Consider the following 12,560-nt stretch of genomic DNA (forward strand, 5'->3'; position numbering starts at 1 on the left):
TTCAGAAGCTTCAGATTCTTGAAGACCAAATTCAGAAGTTTTTACTTTATTAGTCAAGCGAAGGGAGCCATGGAGATCTTTTGGATATTGGAGAGAGTGATATGATTTGCATTTTTAAGAACATTACTAGTGGCAGCTTTGGGCGATAGATTTATTGGAGCAGAGATAGAAGTCAGGAGCCAAAGGTAACCAGTTTAAAGACTATCCATTGTGGGTTTCCTGCACTAGGAAAATGGGAATAGAAAAGAAATTTTATATACGTAATGAAATATCTAAAATGTAATATATCCATAGCTTTTTCAATCAAGGGCACTGACTTTGAGATTGTATAGTTCAAAGTTGGAATCTCTGTTCTGTTGTGTATTAATTGGTTAGCCTTGGACATTAACCTTCTTCCTTTGTAAAGCAGAGATAATGATTGCCTTAGCTAGTTCGAGCTGCTGTAACAAAATACCATAGACTGAGTGGCTTATAAACAACAGAGATTTCCCCCAGTTCTGGAGCCTGGAGGTCTAAGATCAGAATGTCAGCACAGTTGGGTTCTAGTGAGAAGCCCCCTCCATGATACAGACTGCCAACTTCTCGTTCATCCTTTCATGGCAGAGAGAGGGCGTGCGAGCTCTCTGGGATCCCTTCGATAACATCACAAATCCCACTCATAAAGATTCTACCCTTGTGATCTAATTACTTCCCAAAGGTCCCACCTCCTATTACCATCTGTTTGGGGGTTAGGATTTCAAATACATGAATTTGGGGGGAATACAAACATTCAATTCATTGCAGTGGTATTATCTTAAAGGATATTATAAAAATGAGGACTAATTATAGAGATGAATCACAAAGAGATGAATCACAAAGGAATTATAATAGAGTTGCCTAGCCCATAGTTAGTGCTCAATAAATAGTAGCTGCTTCATTGTCTTTATAATAATTAATGTTCCTTACTGCCTTAGTCCTTCCTGTCAACCAGAGAACAGAAGACTGCAGAGAATCAGAATGGAGGAGTTTTTGAAATTTCATTAGGCTCTCTTTTAAACAATTAAGATTTTTCCAAAGTTGCATTCCTAACATTTCTTCTAACCCATAAAGAATCTGTGGTAGGTACCATGATATGTTGCTAATGACCTCCACTGGATGAGTGGTAAATTGTGTGTTGCTGTTATGTTTCTGTTTCACTACCTATTTGGCTCAGACCAATGTGTCCCCCCTGGGTCCCCAATCCCTGGGCAGCAGAATCCAGACCTGCCTCTTTTCATGGGCAGAGTGAGTCCCACACAAAATGAGTTGCTTAAAACTTATTCTCTTTAAGTGAATTATCTTTTGTTACTTTGGAGGGAAATGCCTACTATTTAAGAGCTTATTTGAAAAGTTGGGTTAAAAAGTAATTTTTCCCAAAGTGCCCAGAAGATTTCTAAGTCAACTCCCTACATACATCTAGTGGGATTTGGAGATCACAGAGGCCCTCTACGTAATTGCTGCTAGGAAAAGAACTAATTAAGGATTGGCACTATTTTTTCCCCAAGAACAGGATGGTGTGGCTTATTTTTACAGCGACTCTCAATTGGACACAGATGATCCAAATTCACGGCAGTGCTAGAGTGTTCTAGTTTGTCATTTTTACTCCTCAAATCTTCCTGTTCTCTTGGTTTTATTGATCCATGGAGAACCGGTGCTCTGGCCATTGCATGCGTGTACTTTGATCTTGCCCTGCGATGGGACCACCAACCTCTGGAAGAGGTCCAGTGTCATTAAGCTCTAGAAAAGTTGGTTATTGTTTGGAAAGCAGGTTAGCTATGCTTAATTATGTGCCACACCATGTATGGGCTAACACCTACAGATGTGGTCTTCGTTTCATTCCTTCGTATTAAATAAGGATTTGATCCACCAGGTGGGATAGGACCGATGAAATGGAGAAATGGATCCAGTGAACAACACTGGCCCATAGACTGCAAAGTACTAACATTGAGATTATGTTTACAAGGGCATATGTAAGATAACTCAACCTGAGTGCCTCCTGCAATACATTTAGGCTCTTTAGACATCGCTCTGTTAATAGCTTATGTCCCCACGGACAGTGTAAGCATTCCATTTCAATTGACCGTTGTAATTACAATACAAATATCATCAAATCAGTGAATGGCCCCATGCCAAATGATCTCGCCATTTTTTTCAGTGGGGCAAATCCCTTTAAGTGTGAAGTGGTGGCTGCCAGGAAGCACTCAGTTACAGGTGGAATCTTTAAAATGTGAACCAGTTCCTAGGGAGACAAGATTTTTTCTGGAGGACGCCTGGGGAACGGATGTCATGAGCTGCATGGTCAACGATCACCTAAGTGAACACATAAATCTGGAAGTTTCATGTTGGTCTCATTTAATTCTTAAACCCATTGGGTTCTTTTTCTTAGTTTCTGAGCCAAACAGCCTTACTCTCTTGTCAACTATCATAGTCATTAAAACTCACCCTTCAGGGGCACCTGAGTGGCTCCGTTGGTTAAGCATCCGGCTCTTGGTTTCAGCTCAGGTCATGATCTCACAGTTTGTGGGTTTGAGCCCTGCTCCGGGCTCTGTGCTGACAGTGACAATGTGTAGCCTGCTTGAGATTCTCTCTCTCTCTCTCTCTCTCTCTCTCTGCCCCTCCCCTGCTCATTCTCTCTCTCTGTCTCAAAATAAACATTTTTTAATAAAAAAATAAAACTCGCCCTTGTACAAGACAATAAATGACTCAGTGTCATTATCCCATTAGTGTTCACATACATACATGCATGCACATGCACGCACAAGCACACATATACAACCATGCACACCCACGTGCACGTACACACACACACACACACGCACGCGCGCACACACACACACACTCCAATGGCAGTATCCACTGCAGTTCTTTAGTGTTTCTTTCCAGGGACCAGCACAGGTGTTACTCCCTGAACCTGAGCAACCCACTTCTCCTGCGTGTACGCAGACACTGGGCAGGGCTGAAGGCTCCCACATAGAGAGCAACCAGGTAGATTCAGGAAGAGGAGGCATATTTCCAGGATGGCCAGATGGGGCCATGCGGCGCTCAGTACGTCAGCCCCGTGCCCGCCTCTCTCCTGCCGTCTTGTGTGTGGAGTGATGGAGGAAGAAGCGCCGACTGAGTCTGGGTTTGGGGCGTAGGAGGTTACCCTGGCCTGCTCTCGATTCACGAGATCACAGCCTCCGTGTTCCCAGTGAGGGAAGGCTGGCCGAAGACAGAGTTGAGGATGGGGGGAAGCTGCACATGATGACATTTCCATTCTCATTACATCTCCTTCACTTCTGTGATCGTCCCCCCAGGGGGCCTCGTTCACATAGTTTCAATGCCTCATTTGCCCACTGGAGCTTCTGCACAGACGTCCAAAACCCCTTTTCCTACACCCAGCACCTAACATCTGCACGGGGTGGGCAGCGCCACATGCCCTGCATTTGGGGTCAACCAAGGGGCAATCGAAGGAACAGATTGATTCTGTCCGAGCCAGACTGTCCTGATCAGAAGCCCTGTGTTGTCATGGCTTGCTGACTTCAACCCGCACTTTTCAGAAGCCTCCGCCGGACCGTTCATTTATGTGTTCTCCTCTGGTGGGTTGACTTCATTACCTCAGCCGTGGCCACTTGGCAAGAGCCTTCACCTTCGTACTCCAATACGCATTAAAACCTGCACTAGAAGGCCCCCCATAAAGCCGTTTCCTTTCCAGCCTTGGTTTCTTTCCCTTGTAAATTCACTAGGTGGCAGTGAGCAGGAGGGAAAAGAGGACAGCTCTTGAAAGGCATTCAGAGGCAAGTGCAGTTGAACATTCCAGGATATCGAACAGCGAATTAATCCCTCCTCGATCTGTGGGCTCAGATGCGCCTTCCTAATAACTAACTGCAGCTTAAGGAAACATCTTGTTTTCACTAAATGATGAAATGCAAGATTTATTGTCATACCTCCTCCGAACGCTCTGCCGATCACTTCTATCCTGGTTGTATTCGTCATATTGTCGAAACCAGAGACATTTTATTATTGCCTATAAACATATTTCCTCTGCAGAAAATAGTGGTTACAACCAGGTCCTACTCATTCAGACCCAACTTTGTGTGTGTGTGTGTGTGTGTGTGTGTGTGTGTGTAAGTGTGAGTGGGTGCATGAGTGGATCCGTCTCATGATGACTTCAAAGAGTAACTGTCATTGTTTTTGATTAATTTCTCTCTATAAATGTCATCTCCCTTTCTCAATCAAGAAGGACCCTCCTTCCACCCTTTTAAACCCAGGGTCACTTTTCTAAGCAGGTAAAGCCTGGGGTCTACACGGCCTCTGCTTTGGGAAGACTCTAAAACTTCAAATTTATGAAAGGACACTAAAATCTGAGTGCCTATGCTGTCAATTAGTTTATTTATATGCTGCCTGGTTTTTAACCTAAATGCACTTTGTTCAGAGGGGAGGAAAACAGTTGTAGTAGTCAAGTGAAAAAGGTAAATCAAGTTCTATAAACTGCTGAGTCTTGCCTGCAGCTGAGAGTTGACCTCGCGGGGATCAGGAGTGCAGACGCTGTCACATCGTCAGGTTGCCCGCCCCCCTTCCCCACTTCTCCCCGTCCACGGCGCGTCCCGGGCCCCGGCCCCAGGACCTTAATGGACGTGGTGCCAGGAGCTCTGTTTCCAGCAAACACTCTTGGACACAGCGACAACGTGTCCGTCACGTTGCGCTTCGAACGCTGATCTCATACTCCAGCTCTCAGGGCTGGAGTCTCTCAGAGCTGGAAGGCTCCAGCTCTCAGTCTCTCCTGACTTCTGGCTTCCTCTCCAAACAGGGGTCTCTGCCATTCCCTAGACCTGAGCCCCCGTCCTGGTAACCGGTTGACACCCTCTGGTCCCACCTTGCTCTTGCCAGATACCCTCCAAGGTAAAGTGCTGCCGTTGTAGCCCAGCTGGTCCCAGGACCCCACTGTCTGATAACAGACTCCCTCCCCCATGCCAGCTGCACACCTCTGATTGCTCAATATTGTTCGTGGACCCCAGTAGCGTCCTCCACTGAGCTGTTGAGGAACCACACGATTCCACATTGAACTAGGAACAGTGAGGGTCATCATTAAAAACTCCAGCTTTGCTGAGGTTTGCACTCAACGACACATACCGTGAGCTAGGCTCCAAGCTGGGTGGAAGAGAGACAGTGGACGTAAGACACGGTCCCTGTCATCGGAGAGCTAGAGCCGGCCTGCCGAGTCTGTTCCCATCCTGCCCATGTTTGCAGGAAGATGCTTTCCTGGGCCTCAGTCCCTCCCAGTCCCGTTGGAGAAAACTGGACTGTGACTGGCTGTGCCTGAGGTCATCAAACTGTCCTGTGTCACCTGCAGGTAAAACTCTCTCAGCAGCTGTCCACGGGCAGGTTGGAGCCACCTTGATTCAACGCGATCAAGAATCACAGTGCTGAATATTCAGCTAGCCTCTGTCTTCCTGGGTCTGCACAGACTACTGCCCCAATAGCAAATACAACACGGAACACACATGAGGGACCTGTGTGTCTTGGGGTGTGAAACTGTGGGCCAAGTTCTGCCTGATTAACTTGCTGTAAGACAGATGAATGTGTCAGTATAAAATCACCCTGCCTTAGCTTTTAATTGTGGAGGAGATCAAGAGATCCCGACGTGGTGGCGAGCAGAAGACAGGCTCTCCCCTGCTAGAAAAGGAAATCGTCTGAGGGTGAGTTTACTGGTGCAGGGGACAGCTGTCCCTCCTAGAAGAGCTGTGCTCCCGATCCTGTGTTAATTATCTTGTAAGTGAGTGTGAATAACAATGGCGATTCCAGATGGGGACTTAAAGACACGCCTTGAATATCTTAGCGATACGGTAGCTGGAAAGCAAATAAGTAGAGGCCAAGTTCCTCTTCAGCTACTGAGAGAGTTTGATCTGAAACCGAGACGGGACACTTTGATGACCTCATTGGAATGAGGTAGACATAGAAAAATCTCCCAATAGGGGAACTACGGCTGGAAAAATCAGCTCAGGAAAAGATGCTCTTCAGAAAAAAAAAAAAAAAAAAAGAAAAAATCTTAACATGCACAGTGCGATGTTTTCATGCAGCTGTTTTCTCTTTCAAGTTATGGTAGCATTTTTTTTGAACGCCATATGCAAGATACCTTTTCTAGTGGATACTATGTATGTACATACATACACATCAGCTGATTGGTTTTTTTTTTAATTTTTTTTAATATTTATTTTTGAGAGAGAGACAGACCGAATGTGAGCAGGGGAGGGGCAGAGAGAGAGGGAGACACAGAATCTGAAGCAGGCTCCAGGCTCTGAGCTGTCAGCACAGAGCCCGACCCGGGACTCGAACTCATGAACCGGAAGACCATGACCTGAGCCAAACTCGGATGCTTAACCGACTGAGCCCCTCGGGAGCCCCTGACTGCTTTTGAATGCATTTTTAAAAGATGAAATTACTTAAGAAATTAAGTATGTAAGGATATCCTTTTAAGAAGACTTTTAGGAGTCCAAACTTCTTCCCTCATTTTCTGGAAGTCTCATGCCTCGAAATTCTGATACATTTGGTGTCATTTCATGTTTTGCTAATCTATGGGGTCAGAACCCAAGGGTGGTGATTTCCTTGTTACTTAATTTGGGTACTTCTCTTTAGTAAAACCGGGAACTCAAGGATTTAAAACAATGACAAAATGATTTATTGCAAAGGTACCGAACCCATGCTATAAAGAAGCACTTGGCATAGTTCATAAAGTTACAAATACAGAAAAAAACAAAAAACCCAATACCCAAGCCTGATTGAAGTATGACTCCGGCATTAACTAATAACCTACTTTCTGGGCAGTTGGTGAAGACTTTAGCACAGAGTGGCTGGGTTGGCGCATCCTGATTTGGGCCCTGACCCCCTCTCCTTGGCCTGATTCTACATTTCCTGCCCAGGTCTTGCTCCTCGCAAAGTAGCCCCTTGCTGATGCCCGTTATCATGCTGATTGTGGCGTCCTCAGGCTCTCTCTCTGCAAGTCTGCAGTGCCCAGCACAAAATTCCCTAATTAGGCTCCTGATAATCTCACCACTTCCTTTGCTGTTTCCACTTCCTGTCATATCTGTGCGGCACAGAGTACCCGAGGTATGAATTTTGTGCGCTCTGTGAACATAGCGCATTTTCTCTCCTGGGTGACGGTGGGCCCTCAGGCCTCCGGGACTTCAGACAGGAGCAAGAATACCTCCTCGATGGCGTGCCCCCTGGAAGAGCTGTCTGTTACTACTCGAGAGGCTTCTCCTTTATAGTTATTTCTGGGCCCCTGCTATAAACACGCCCCCAGCAGCCATCTGTGCCCGCAGCCGAGTTTTACTATTTATGCTCGCTGTTTGGGTTTTACAATCACAGTTCTGCCATCCATTCTAGAGCCATTTCGACTGTTCCCCTCTCGCCTAGAGAATGGCAGCCCTCCTCTGTCAGGACAGAGCAAGATTTATTCCAGTTCCATGAAAAATCTGTGCAATTTATACCAAGCAGTCAGGAGCTTGTTGGCTCATGAGGTTTAATCCTGGGCTCCTAAAGAGGACGGATGGAACAAAACAAGGTCTGGAAATTACCTGAACATCTGCGCCGTCTGTGAGCTCCGGACCCGTGGAGCTGGGCCAGTCCCCTCCCAGAAATCCAAACTGTGCGCGATGGCACCTCTCAAGAGGCCAAGTAGATATTTTCCCACAAGTGAAAAATTTCCAGTAAAACTATCGCCTGGTTTTTCTTTGTTTTGTTTTTTACTTTTTAAAGCTGCAGAGGATAAACTCTTTTCAATCCATCATAAAAAAAGTGTTGTGAGGCCAAGACCCTAATGAGATAATCACCACAAAAGCTGCTGCCGAAATGAACGTGTTTGGAAACTTATGGAAAACATAAAATGGGGCTGGCCCTGTTCCCAGCTTACCGGCTGGAAGGTTGGGGGGAGAGGGTCTTTGTTTTCTCTGTAAGAGGTGACAGTTCAGCGTTGGAGCAGCCATGCTTTCCGGGAACCGGGCTGATACGTGCGCGCATGGGGCTGTCCGGCCGGTCCGATGGGGAGAAAAACGAGTAACAGGTGGGGAGTCGGCCCGTGGCAGTCACACCGCTCCTCTTCTCTCCCCGTGGACACAGAGCCTCCAGAGAGCCATTGCCAAGGGCCTGTGGGAAAAATAGGTAGAGTTGGGAACAACCTTTGTGACAGTAAAACCAGCTGGGGAAGTAAATGGACTTCAAATGCTGGGGACTTTCCAAGAAAGAGGCTTTGAAGTTGCTGGTCGAGAGCCACCGGCTCCCTCATAAATGAGCTTTATCTTATAGGCTTTTCCCAACACCTCCCAGCTTCACCCCTGCCCTCCCTTTTTGCCCTTTCCAGACAAGCGAGGAGACTCATCATCAGAGCCCGGCCCCCCCTCCTCACTCCTGGACCCACGTCCCCTGCTTTCCCGCATCCCCGCTGTGCGAACCGGCACTGTGACCCACCCTCCCTCTGCCTCCATTTCCTCGTGTACAAAACTGAGTTCCCGGTTGGGCTTCCCAGAAGCAGACCCTGAACCAAGGATCCTAGTGAGAGTGATTAATTAAGGAAGTGCTCCCAGGAAAACCTAGCAAGGAGTAGGTAAGCAGGATGGGTAGGCGTAGAAGACGATTGAGGGTTAGACTTCACGTGGAGTCCCCGCTTCAGCCTGACCCTCCGGGGAGCTCTGGAGTATAAATTGCATCTCTGAGCTCACCCTCTCTTGAGGAAAGGGATCCAGGCCTGCGTACCCTGGCAGCATTCGGATCATTGCAACGGTGGCAGGGTGGACTTAAATTTCTGCACACCTCTGGCTCTCTCTCTCTTTGGCAAAACAACTCTGGCAGCCCGAGGGCAACCCTCTGAAGCAGACAGCGGGTGCCAGCTGTTAGCAGCAAAGCCCACAGACGCTGGGTGTGGGCACCAGCAGAGGGGTCTGCTACGCTGGGGACGATAGTACCTATTTCATAGCGTTGATGTGAGGATTGAGTGAGTGGATTCCTATAAAGTGCCGACCTGGAACTTTCCACATAGCAAATGCTCGGTAACTGTTTCCTTTTTGGCCAATGAGCATCATGTCTGTTATTCCTCGGCTTCCCACCCAGCGTGTTGGGAACGGGGTCACTCCTCTCTGTGGTTTTACACGTGCTGGTTTCAGTGGCAGCTTTCACAGTGATTAGCTCACACGCTCATAGGACCACTCCTCAGTGGGGCAATACCAGTGGGTAGATGAGTCAAAGCCTGGACAATGGGGAATCTCTTGATGACAGAATGAGCAACCAGAAGGACCAGAGGAGCTGGAGCAGTGGGTGAGCCCAAGAGAGAAAAGCTAACCACCCGGGTGTGTAGGAAACTGGGGAAAAGGCACAGAGACTTAGCCAAAAATACACTCCCCTTGAGCCAACACACAGCTCAAACTATCAAGAACATGATACAGACTTTAGCTCCCCTCCTGGAACTATAATTTTTTGAACTCTATAAGCAGCAGTGCTGTCTGAGTCCAAGCTCACTCAGCCATCTCTGGAGTCATGAGCAGTTCCTGTCACTGGCCTCCAGGAGAAGCATGGGCAATCTGGAATGTGTACTTAGATCAGAGGGCATTGAAGGGACCAGCAGTGGTTAGCCAGGCAAGAAAAGTCGAGGCAGGAAAACATCTTCAAATATTCAGAAAACCGTCGTATGAAAGAAGACGTAAAGCTAAGAAGAGAAGGGCTAATGAGAGGAAATTACGTGGACATTCTTTGTGAACTTTCCTTCCGTCACTGTGTTCCAAAGACCACCTGAACTCCTGGAGGGCTTGTCAGGACAGGGCTCTTCCCATCACACAGGATACTGGTGCCAATGCAAATGATCGATAGAGGGGACTCCAATGTGCAAGGCAGACCCCATCCTTCCCCTGACTTTCAAGAGCCATCATGCTTATCAAGGGTCAACAAGGAATAGATATATAGATGATAGGTAGTCAGACTGATACGTATATGGATAAACATATAGATAGGCAGGCAGATAGATGATGATAGATACATACATATGTACATAGATAATAAAGAGACAGATGGATAGATGCACAGACAGAAAGATGGATGGATGGATGGATGGATGGACGGATGGATGGATGTAGGACACAGGGTCCAATACATGGAAATAAATACCAAAAAAAGTTCTACTGGAATTAGCCTTGCTTTGGGAAGACAAATGAGTGGAAACTTAGCTATACGTTTCATAAGCTTTAGAGCTAGTCATGGCATGCTTCCTTGAGGCAGAATAGATGGGTCTGAGCTCTGGGCTTAGAGAGATGTATGAGCAGGTGGGAGGCAATGTCCTGAATGTCAAGGCCATGTTTGGTTTACACATGTTTGTTTTGGGTTCTACTTTACAATTATCCTTCCAGATACCATGAAAGTAAAGGAATCCACTTCTGTCTCTTGTGAGTGACAGGCAGCCCCTACCAGCATTTACTGTTTACCATCCAACAGAAGCCACTGTATCACGAGCCTTCGATGGGAATTTGCTTAGTCTCCTTTCTGTTTCCTCTTCTGTTTAACAACGTAGCACACACAGCACTGTGGTTTAGATTAATTATCGATTGCGAATTACTTTGAAATCTATGCTGCATATAGGCTGTTTAAATCACAGTCATCTTCCAAGTTAGAAGGTTTGCTTCAACTCAGAAGGTTTGCTTTTCTCTCTGGATTCCACCAGGACCTACAGCACCGACAAAGTCATTACGCCTTCTCGAGTCGAAGAGCTTCTGCCTCACACACAGAATTGCTGTGAAAATGAGAAAGAAATTGTGGAAATGCTTGAGAAAGATAGTGATAATGAGTAACGTCACATGACAGGTCATATGCTGACACTTTACCCGTATCTCTTTTCTTCCGCACCTCAGCCCCCCAAGTCAAAGGCCATCAATAGCACATTGTATAAATCAGTGCCTGTGCTCTCACACAGCACATGCCACACACCCACTCCCCACTAAGTGGCCACCTTGTCCCAGTTGGGATGAGAACTTTCCCAACGGTCCCACTAAAAGTCCCAAGTCCTGGGAATGCTTCGCAGTTCTGGGCAAACCGGGATGTTTGGTCATCGCCCGTGCACGTGTATGCACACACATACACACATCCTACTAGCATAATGTGCCATGCAATTCCAGCATTCTGTAGTTGGGGGGACCTCAAGATGACCCAAGAAAGCAGGAAGCCGGGGTGGAGGGCCGTGGAATCGTTTCTCCTGCTGGGTAGTGCTGGATGCAGGCCCAGGGAGCTTCTAAAGTCAGAAGACCAAGAATCAGTCCACTCAGGGGTGTTTCTTTACACCATGGTGACCACTCATAATTCTAAGAAAATATACATCATATAAATAAACTCATAGGGGTTTTACACATAAAAGATTGTCAAGATAGGCTTTCGCTGCAACTGTTGGCTGGTTATGGAGGGCCACAAACTGTGCCCACAATAGGACCTGAAAAAATGGCAAATCCGTTAGGTCAGGGTTGGAAGCAGCCATTTCCCCTTCGGCTGAAGGGGAAGGGGAGGCAGTTTATGATAAAATACTTTTTAGCCCAAACAGATTCTCGCAAATTTCCATCAGTGGGAAATAGCCCTATTTTCCATTTGTAGAAAGTATGATGAAAATCATTAAAAAGTAAACTATGAAGAGGGACGCCTGGGTGGCTCAGTAGGTTGAGCAGCCAATTCTTGGTTTCTGCTCAGGTCATGATCTCACGGTTCGAAAGTTTGAGCCCCGTGTCAGGCTCCGTCCTGACAATGCTGAGCATGCTTGGGATTCTGTCTCTCCCTCTCTCTGCCCCTCCACTGCTCGCTCTGTCTCTCCCTCAAAAATAAATAAACCAATTTTTTAAAAAAAAGGTAAATTATGAAGAATTTTTTAAAATAATTTTTTCTAAACTTTGTTTAGAATACATAAAAATTGATTTAAATATTTTGTACTGGCAAAGTTGAGGTTTATATTAGTGAATCTGAAGCACCATCAGAAGCTGAATTATCAAAGATTCATCAAATGTTCAGTCCACCAAGGCAGGAAAAGCAGCCTGGCACATTTGAAAGATTTTTTTTTTTTTTTTTTCTAGCATGGTGGAAACGAAAATGAGCCTTCTGTCTAACCTTCAGTTAAACAGATAATTAAATTAACCAGTATACTATAATCCCCAAGCTACCTAATTAGTTTTATATCTAAGGAGTTAAATAGAAACGTGTATCACTTTCATTTATTTTATATGTATACTGAATTATACATTTACTAGAGAAATATATATCTAGAGTGAAAATACATGCCTTTAAATATGACAGAGGTTTCTTAAAAGACATAGATATGCAAGGATTATTGCCAATCACATTAAAGTTGAAAGCAGAGGATTTTGAAAAAAAAAAAAAAAAAAAAAAAAAAAAGGTTTCAATGCTAATCCAAAAAAAAAAAAAAAAAAAAAAGCCAGAGTCCACGCATGCCTGCTACAGTATGAAAAAGATTCAGATCCTCACAGCTGTGAATTGAATTGATAATTCCTCCTGCTGAAAGAAACGGTTAATGCAAATCCCTCCAAGTT

At 45.8% G+C, this 12,560-nt stretch overlaps 1 protein-coding gene across 3 annotated transcripts in view; it reads left to right on the forward strand.

The window, feature by feature from the left end:
* FRMD4A (FERM domain containing 4A) overlaps window positions 1–12,560 on the forward strand; it is a 607,025-nt gene that overhangs the window by 212,553 nt on the left and 381,912 nt on the right. The gene's annotated exons all lie outside the window — the stretch shown is intronic.

Source organism: Panthera pardus, unplaced genomic scaffold (assembly GCF_024362965.1).
Source record: "Panthera pardus isolate Hobbes unplaced genomic scaffold, ASM2436296v1 HiC_scaffold_6, whole genome shotgun sequence".
In the NCBI taxonomy this organism is placed as follows: domain Eukaryota; kingdom Metazoa; phylum Chordata; class Mammalia; order Carnivora; family Felidae; genus Panthera; species Panthera pardus.